The sequence below is a fragment of the Myripristis murdjan genome, chromosome 22, assembly GCF_902150065.1.
Source record: "Myripristis murdjan chromosome 22, fMyrMur1.1, whole genome shotgun sequence".
Classification (NCBI taxonomy): Eukaryota; Metazoa; Chordata; class Actinopteri; order Holocentriformes; family Holocentridae; genus Myripristis; species Myripristis murdjan.
The window spans coordinates 3,501,105-3,510,297 of NC_044001.1; positions in this window are offsets into that span (position 1 = coordinate 3,501,105).

A 9,193-nucleotide genomic window follows, 5' to 3' on the forward strand; every position below is an offset into this window, starting at 1 on the left:
TTTGTTACCTGGGAAGGAGAAGTTGTACGGGGATGTCTTCCTCCATAAGTCAGCTCTATTGTGGACTGTCACAAGGCCAGTGAAAATAATCACAGCCAAAAATGTATAGAAGCCCTGCACTGTAAGCACTTCCCACTTGAATTTCTTTCCGGCTTGTTGTCTCTTGGCAGCGTTGGCATTGGTGTTGTTGATTATGGTATGAACAACAGAGGTGGAAAAAAACAGCTGGAAGAGGGCAAGGGGAGACCATGACTTAGCTGTGTCAAATGTAGGGCCAGGGACCCTAGCCGGATTGAATCGCAGAGGGTCAGGTTTTTTGTCCTTCTCCTGTCTGTCATGCCACCTCTCCTCTTCTTCTTCCACTTCCTCTCCTTCTCTCACTGCTGGTGTTGCAGACCGACGTCGACCACGCTTGCTTGCCGCTTTGTGTGTGGCTTTTGCTTTTCGCTTTGGCTGCCTCTCTTCAGGTGAGTCCGAATCCGAAGAGTATGAGAGCTCAGGAGGGGGAGCAGAAGCTGGACAAGGAGGGCGTCCTCCCTGCATCTGAGGGGCGGAAGTAGACAGCGGGCCTGTCTGGGATGCTGATGGTTGGGGCTCATAATCGTCATCACTGCCAAACCAAATGCAGAAGAAAAACAAATATATCTATTCAGTGGCCTTGTTTTGAAAGTGCAATACATGTAGGCTAATTACAAAAGCAATAGACGTGTTATAATAATAATCAACAAACCTGGAAGTAAACAAACATAAAACACACACACACACACACACACACACATATATATATATATATATATACACACATATATATGTGTATGTGTGTGTGTGTGTGTGTGTGTGTGTGTGTATATATATATATATATATATATATATATATGTATATATACACTACTCACAAAAAGTTAGGGATATTCGGCTTTCGGGTGAAATTTCAGGATGAACCTAAAATGCATTATAACCTTTACAGGTGAACTTAATGTGACCTTCTGTAAACTTTTGAATGCACATGTCCAACTGTTCAATGTTTCAGTACTTTTTGCACAAGTTGCTGTTCTCTAACAAGGAGTTTAACGGCAAAATTCACATCAGGTGTTTGATGCTCCAGCTCATCGAGGTCGTATCATTAGGGAACGGCTGCTGGAGACTGGGGTACCTCAAATGGAGTGGCCTGCACTTTCTCAGACCTGAATCCCATAGAAAACCTATGGGATCAGCTGAGTGGCCGTGTAGAGGCTCGGAGCTCTGTACCCCACAACCTCAATGTCCTGAGGGCCGCCCTTCAAGAAGAGTGGGATGCCATGCCTAAGCAGACAATAAGTCGACTTGTGAACAGCATGAGACGTCGTTGTCAAGCTGTAATTGATGCTCAAGGGCACATGACAAGTTATTGACACTGACATTTTTTGTTGTGGTATATCCACCACTGTTGTTGGCTTTTATTTCAATAAATTGTTTGAGATGAGGAAATCACCAGTGTATGCTTCTACTTAAATGTCCTACTTTCATGATATAATATCACTGTAGCGTGAACTTTTTATATTTTCCATAAATTTCACCCAAAAGCCAAATATCCCTAACTTTTTGTGAGTAGTGTATATAAACACACACGCACACACACATATACATACGTATACACACGTACATATTCACCCTTTGCATACACGTCACAATTATCACGTGACGTGGCGCCATGATGGACGGCAGAAGGTGATAGTATAGACAAGTTTACGCGCCAAACCCCGGGGGACGCCATTACCCTACAAAATGCACTTCATTTCCGCCGGAAGTGGTTTGCGCAGCGTGTGCCGGTGTAAACAAACTGCCATGTTAACCCAGCTTCTTCTGGACATGTAGCTCGCTCCTCGTGAGGTTTCAATTTTAAGAATTATGTCCTTACAATGGGAACACGATTCAACCACCTTGACTGTTTGAGTGAAAATAAAAGTTTATGTAAATGTAAAAATGTAATTTCATTTCATTATTGCACTGAACTACAATCATGAATGCTAGGCCTTATGTTCCTTAGTGTAACAGTTTCTTTTAACACAGTTCACCATTCATAGTAAGCTCATGCTGTACATTAACAACACTGGATGAATGAATTGCTTTGAGGAAACTAAACAAATGGCTTCAGCAAGAAAGAGAACGTGTTTAATCCTAACAGGTATTAAACCGTAAAATACAGAAGCAGCCCACATAATTACATCACTATAAAAAATATTCATATATAATATTAAAAACTACAATGCACACAGTATTTGTTGTGTTTATCTGTATTTAATGAACAACATGGCTGGGTGCTGATAGACAGGTAGTCCAGTCATTTTATGAAAAAACCTAGGACAAATTGCAAGAGAAGCAAACTCAACTGATTTTGTATCCTCAGTTTGTCCTGAGTGAGGGAAAAAAAAGTCCCAAGAAATCCCATTGGTGGAAAGTTTTGAAAATCACCTATTTATGACCACATATTACCAAAAAACACTGTTTTTAACACACGGGAAAGGGGTTCCAAATTTTACTTTCAGATATCACTATAAAAATTCACAAGTTGATTACACACTCAAAGACAAGAAAAAAAGTCAATTACAAGTTCTTTGAATTATTCTGTTTACACATGCATATCACACATTATCTGATTGGAAATGCTCTAATAAGGAATATAAGGAATAAATGCCAGAAGAGACATTTAAACAGTGGATTAAAAGGTTACTATATATATAGTAACCTTTTAATTCACTGTTATATAGTAACCTTTTAATTCAAGGTTACTATATATATATATAGTAACCTTTTAATTCACTGTTTAAATGTCTCTTCCTGCATTTATTCCTTATATTCCTTATTAGCAGAAATCAAATCAGATAATGTGTGATATGCATGTGTAAACAGAATAATTCAAAGAACTTGTAATTGACTTTTTTTCTTGTCTTTATGTGTGTGTAATCAACTTGTGAATTTTTATAGTGATATCTGAAAGGAAAATTTTGAACCCTTTCCCCTGTGTGGTAAAAACAGTGTTTTTTGGTAATATGTGGTCATAAATAGGTGATTTTCAAAACTTTCCACCAATGGGATTTCTTGGGACTTTTTCCCCCTCACTCAGGACAAACTGAGGATCCAAAATCAGTTGAGTTTGCTTCTCTTGCAATTTGTCCTAGGTTGACCCCAATTTTGGCCTAAAATTACTGGACTAAGGGACACAAGGCAAGAGTCTAAACCTCATGAGGCTCTCTGATCAGTGGACTCTTCAGGTTAACTAGGCCGGCACACTACCGCACATGTCGTTCCCGAACCATTTTATTATTATTATTATTATTATTTTTTTTTTTTTTAAGTATCCATCTTTAATTTCCTTTCGTCGGCAGGACAGAGCTAGCTAGCTAAAAACCTATGTATGTCTGTGGCTAAAAACAAACCAGCACGCCAAAACGGAAATGGATTGCATCGCTGGGAGGAGTTTAGGATGTAGAGCGGAAACGGCTCATAAACTTGTCTATAGTGACGAGTAGATATTTTCAATGTAAGCGATCGCCACCTATAGTCAGGATAATGCTGCTGTGGAGTTGTCGTGTGAAGTGAATCACATTGTAGGACGGCACAAAGGGAGGTATCTGGAGAAGCTGGTTATCTACCGACCCGCCCCTTGCTCCAGCGGCTGTGTTCACGGGCCTAACAAAATCATCCAGTATGGCCGCTTCAGTCCTCACCATCTGTACCACTACATACTGTATATACACAGACACACGCGCATCTACCTAGCATAAAACAGACATTATATACTGGTATATATGATCCTCTCTTTGAGATGTCTCTCTAGTAAATAAAGAACTGCACTGTACCTTTCCGATGGAGGTATGTAATCACTGTCGCTGCCGAAGCTATGCAACAGGTCTTCTCCTTCAGACGAGGAGTCCGCAGCAGATAATGGCCCCTCCGGATCCTCCTCAAATAAAATATGCAACACTTCCTCCATAGAACGCTTGGCTGGACGACGTCCTGACATTTTTTTTTTTTAAATCAAAATAAATGCTCAAAGTGCAGACAAACTCTCACAAACTCTCTCACAGATGTGTGCCGCCGCTGTTACTGTGCACTCTCGTTTCGTGTTGCCGCCACAACAACAGGAAGAGCAGGTCTAAGTAGGTCTGCAGAAAAAAAAAAAAAACGCGCCCCATAGCGTTGTGGCGGAGAATTGCTCCGCGTGTTACGCAGAGGTATAAAGGCCACACACGCCCTGCATGGCAACTGCACTCGCGTTGCGTTTAGTGTCCGCAGAACCAGAAACCGGCCTTAACAAAGCAATACGGAGGATTTAAACTCGGTAGTTACGCTAGCTTATATCTCAGCAGGGGATTGGTCGATTTGGATGATTGACACCTCATTTTAACCATCAGAGTCAATAGATTTTAGGGGCAGTATCGAAATTTGTGCCAGACACATGATTGGCTAACTAAGAGGGAGTAAACCATAGACATAGAAAGAGGCTATGTATGTCTGTGGAGTAAACTATGGGCCGTACCGGCTTCATTTCCTGACCTCTCCAGCTGATCCAGCTCTTCACTCGTCACTCTCGCGTATCTCTCCTTTTTCTCATTTGTCTTCCTCGTTCAGCCATTTATCCAAACATAGGTCGCCAAATAAATCAAAATTGACAACATAACGGTCCATTATGCAGGCTAACAAAGTTGACAGCGTCTTTTGATGCGGGTTTCAGTGAAACGTTTCGTGTTGCCATGGAAACCACACAGACTCGGGCAATAATACTGCCGGGCGGAGTAATATTTTCAGTGATGAGGTTTTTTTCATTTGAGCAGGGCTAGTGCTCAAATGAAATGAATGAAAAAAAATTAATGAATAAAAAAAAAAAAAAAAAAACTTAAAGTGTTTTCCTATCAAAGTGAATGGACAGATAGAAATCCAGTTTTGTGGATTAGCAGCTAATGAGGAGATTTCACCACCGTTGATTGATTTCATTTGACTAATTAAAAAAATACAGTACACACGTGAGCATACAATACAGTAAAATCAGTCAGGATGACACAATAAAGTCATAACTCTTATTTCCATGGCAGGGAGGCAAGAAACAGAAACTGATAACTACTGATTACCCATATAAATAAATACATTAAAAAAAAAAAAAACAGCATGAAAGGAAGATAAATGAATAAAACCCAGAGGTCCAGAAAGCCAACCTAGATACCTAGAGATGTTTAGTCATGATAACCTGTTCAGCATCCTCATCCTCAGCTGTTTTTTTTTAAAGTGTTTGAGCAGATTTGATTTCACTTGGGATTTGGTTTGTTCGTTCATATGTACAGAGAAGTGGACTTCTCCCTGCTTTACTTTTAAGACTGACTTGCTTCGCGGCTCTTGTATGAAGGCCGTGAGAATCCCAAACAACCTGCAAATACCCAGAAAAATAATTTGGACAAAAACCATCGGAGAAGTGTGTGTAATTGAAGCTCTTCAGGCGACTAGAAACATCACAGGAGTCCGTCCCTCCATGTGAGTGGCCGGTGGGTTTCTCTGCTTCATCGTGTCTGAATCTGACCAGCGGGCCCTCTGATGCCCCGTCCCCTGCCGGTGTCTGTGTGGCCCCTCCCGCCGAGCCGCAGAGAGGCTCACAGATGGCCATGTGGTCCGAGTCACACCGAGGGCAGCAGAGTTTCCACTCGTCGCTGCCAAAGCCGCCCGGCTGCACCACTAAAAACACATCCAGGCCCTGGCTCCGGGATTAAAGTCATTTTTCTTCTTCAGCTGCTGCTCCGGAGCGGCATGTCGACACAGCTGAGTGTGTGGGACTGTCGGTCGGCCCTGCTCAGTGTTTCCGGAGCGAGCGAGGCCTCATCTGACAGCAGCAAACCACCAGAGGCACCTGGGAGGGGAGAGTTACGTTCTGAAAGCAGTTAAATTTGTACCAGCCGTCGCTCAGCTCGGCCGACGTGAGCTCGCTGTGGCCTCGCTCTCACTTCACTGGGCCTTTGAATGTGGATTTAACGAGGCAAGCCTAACTGAGTTTTAAGGCATGAATTGAATTTGTTAAAAGTTGAAAAAGTGAACTGCAGAGATTGAGAGATTGCAGGCACACTTCCTCAGCTGAGTGCACAAAAGTGCCCGTTTGTCTCCACATCTATGCACAAACATAATCTCTGCTGCACTACACATAGATAGATAGATAGATAGATAGATAGATAGATTTTATTTAAGTGTCCTGCATACAATAATGCCCAGCCCCCATGTAGTCCAGTCATTTTATGAAAAAACCTAGGACAAATTGCAAGAGAAGCAAACTCAACTGATTTTGTATCCTCAGTTTGTCCTGAGTGAGGGAAAAAAGTCCCAAGAAATCCCATTGGTGGAAAGTTTTGAAAATCACCTATTTATGACCACATATTACCAAAAAACACTGTTTTTAACACACGGGGGAAAGGGATCAAAATTTTACTTTCAGAAATCACTATAAAAATTCACAAGATGATTACACACACAAAGACAAGAAAAAAAGTCAATTACCAGTTCTTTGAATTATTCTGTTTACACATGCATATCACACATTATCTGATTTGATATGCGCTAATAAGGAATATAAGGAATAAATGCCAGAAGAGACATTTAAACAGTGGATTAAAAGGTTACTATATATATAGTAACCTTTTAATTCACTGTTATATAGTAACCTTTTAATTCAAGGTTACTATATAGTAACCTTTTAATTTACTGTTTAAATGTCTCTTCTGGCATTTATTCCTTATATTCCTTATTAGCACATATCAAATCAGATAATGTGTGATATGCATGTGAAAACAGAATAATTCAAAGAACTTGTAATAGACTTTTTTTCTTGTCTTTGTGTGGGTAATCATCTTGTGAATTTTTATAGTGATATCTGAAAGTAAAATTTTGAACCCCTTTCCCTGTGTGTTAAAAACAGTGTTTTTTGGTAATATGTGGTCATAAATAGGTGATTTTCAAAACTTTCCACCAATGGGATTTCTTGGGACTTTTTTTCCCTCACTCAGGACAAACTAAGGATACAAAATCAGTTGAGTTTGCTTCTCTTGCAATTTGTCCTAGGTTGACCCCAATTTTGGCCTAAAATTACTGGACTAATGGGCTTATAAGACACATACAACATAACAGAGCACCAACACCAAGAGCTCTGAATCCGCTCTTCAATATAGACATGTTGGACAGCTTCATATCCATATCAACCCAGTATCACGGCCAAACGTGTAATTCACACGCTGGTCCACTTGTGATACAGTGTCAATGTCACGTTTTGCCTTTCCCAAGCGTGACACTGACACGCCTGTATGAGAATGTACTACCACCAGGGGGCGACAAATTTCTCTGTACCGCGGACAACAGGAAGCATTTAGTTGACTCCATCCCGCCTCAGCGCAAGGTAAGATAAAGATGCATGAGTGATTAAATGTAGTTTTGACACTAGTAATGGCTTTTGTTAAACAACTTTTAGGTTCCCATGGGGTGCAATCATGTTAATTACATTTCATTTGTCGGTGCAAAACCGCAGGCGATTGACGTTTGATGAAATCAAAGGAGAAATTTAACTTTGCTCCGTTAGCATTTAGCTTTACAGCTAACATTAGCTGAAAGCTAGTTTCAATTTAATGTTTCCGAGTTGATCATATTGCAGTCATATCAGCCTTTTGACCTGACGGGATCCCCCAAAATCCACCGGAGTCAGGCCATTGATATAGGAAGCATTTTTTTTTTTTTCCAAAGGTCAGGTTGTATTTTTTTATCATTTTAGCGCAGCTCATGTAGGGCAAGGGTCCTTTAGAAAACCTTAAGGTGGCTTGGTTGACTGTATTGGAAGAATTTTCATTATTGGCAAAGTAATAATTCTCTAAATGGCGCAATGACGGCATATTAATGGCATTAACTCAAGCCTAGTTTCTGGTCGCCGGGTGTAAATGTTCAACTTTGGGTAGCGCTCGTCAATGTCACCTTTTACACAGGCGTCCAATCACAGTGGAGGAGGGGCGGGACGGGCGGGACCAAACGTCACATCCTGCCCGTACGAGGACGCGACAGCATCAGCATCAGCGAAGGAGAAATGAACACCGCTTGTCTCTGAATATCCAGAGATAATCGGTGCATGTTCGGGGGCTGTGTCCACCAGAGCGTCTTGTCCCAGCTCAAACGGCTAGGCGCTTCTCTGAAAGCCCGGTTGGGAGCGCGTGAGAGGTTGCTAGGAGACGCTTTGGTTGCTAGGATACGGACAGTCCGCAAAAACAACGTTCACTGCGTTTGTTGCAAGTTCGTCATTTTACAGTTTAGTTGTTTCTCCTATCTTATCCACATAGCCATATAAATATAAATAGGGTAGGAGAAGAAAAACAGAATGGATATCCAGAGAAACGCAGTACTCATTTACTCCTTTAGAATGATAGATAGATAGATAGATACTTTATTCATCCCGCAGGAAATTCGCAGTTTTTCAGCAGTGTCCACAGATTACAGATTAAATAAAATAAAAACATTTAAAAAATAAATAAAATAAAGAATAAGATCTAAGTACAACAGAATAAGATCTGAGTACCCAACCCAGTGTGCAAAAAGCAATGTGCAACAAAAACAAAAAAACAACAAAAAAAAAACCCAGAAAAAACCGTGTGCATGGGTGTATAAAATGTGCATAGAGGTAGGTCAATGTCAAGAAATATACAGTATACACATGATAAATAGCAGTAAGCAATATAAACACTATAAACAAGGATTATATAAAAAAAATAGAAATATGAACAATTTAAACAGAAGTATTAACAATTTAAACAGCAGTGGAAAATAACCTAACCTGAAGAACACACGCTCCGACCGGGGTTCAGAGTTAGTGTGAAAGCATGAGACCAAGACCGTGGACAGAACCTGACGCCCGGTACTGGGAATTCAGGAACTGTCAGACTTGATCCAGCCTCATGGAATCACCCCTTCCCCTCCAGTCTTTACGTGTTATATATGAGTTGCCAGCCCTTGTTGAAATGAACTGAGGACTTAGCACTTAAGTTACCTCAGTATCTGCTGGCTAGGTGTGCAAGTGTATTTTCTGCATTGGTAGTATGACAAATCTAGGAAGACTTGCTGCAAGAGAAATAGCTTAACATTTTTTTCCTTTGTCCAACAGCTCCTGTCAACAGTCCCACCACTTCTCTCCCTGTTCCTCCACCTA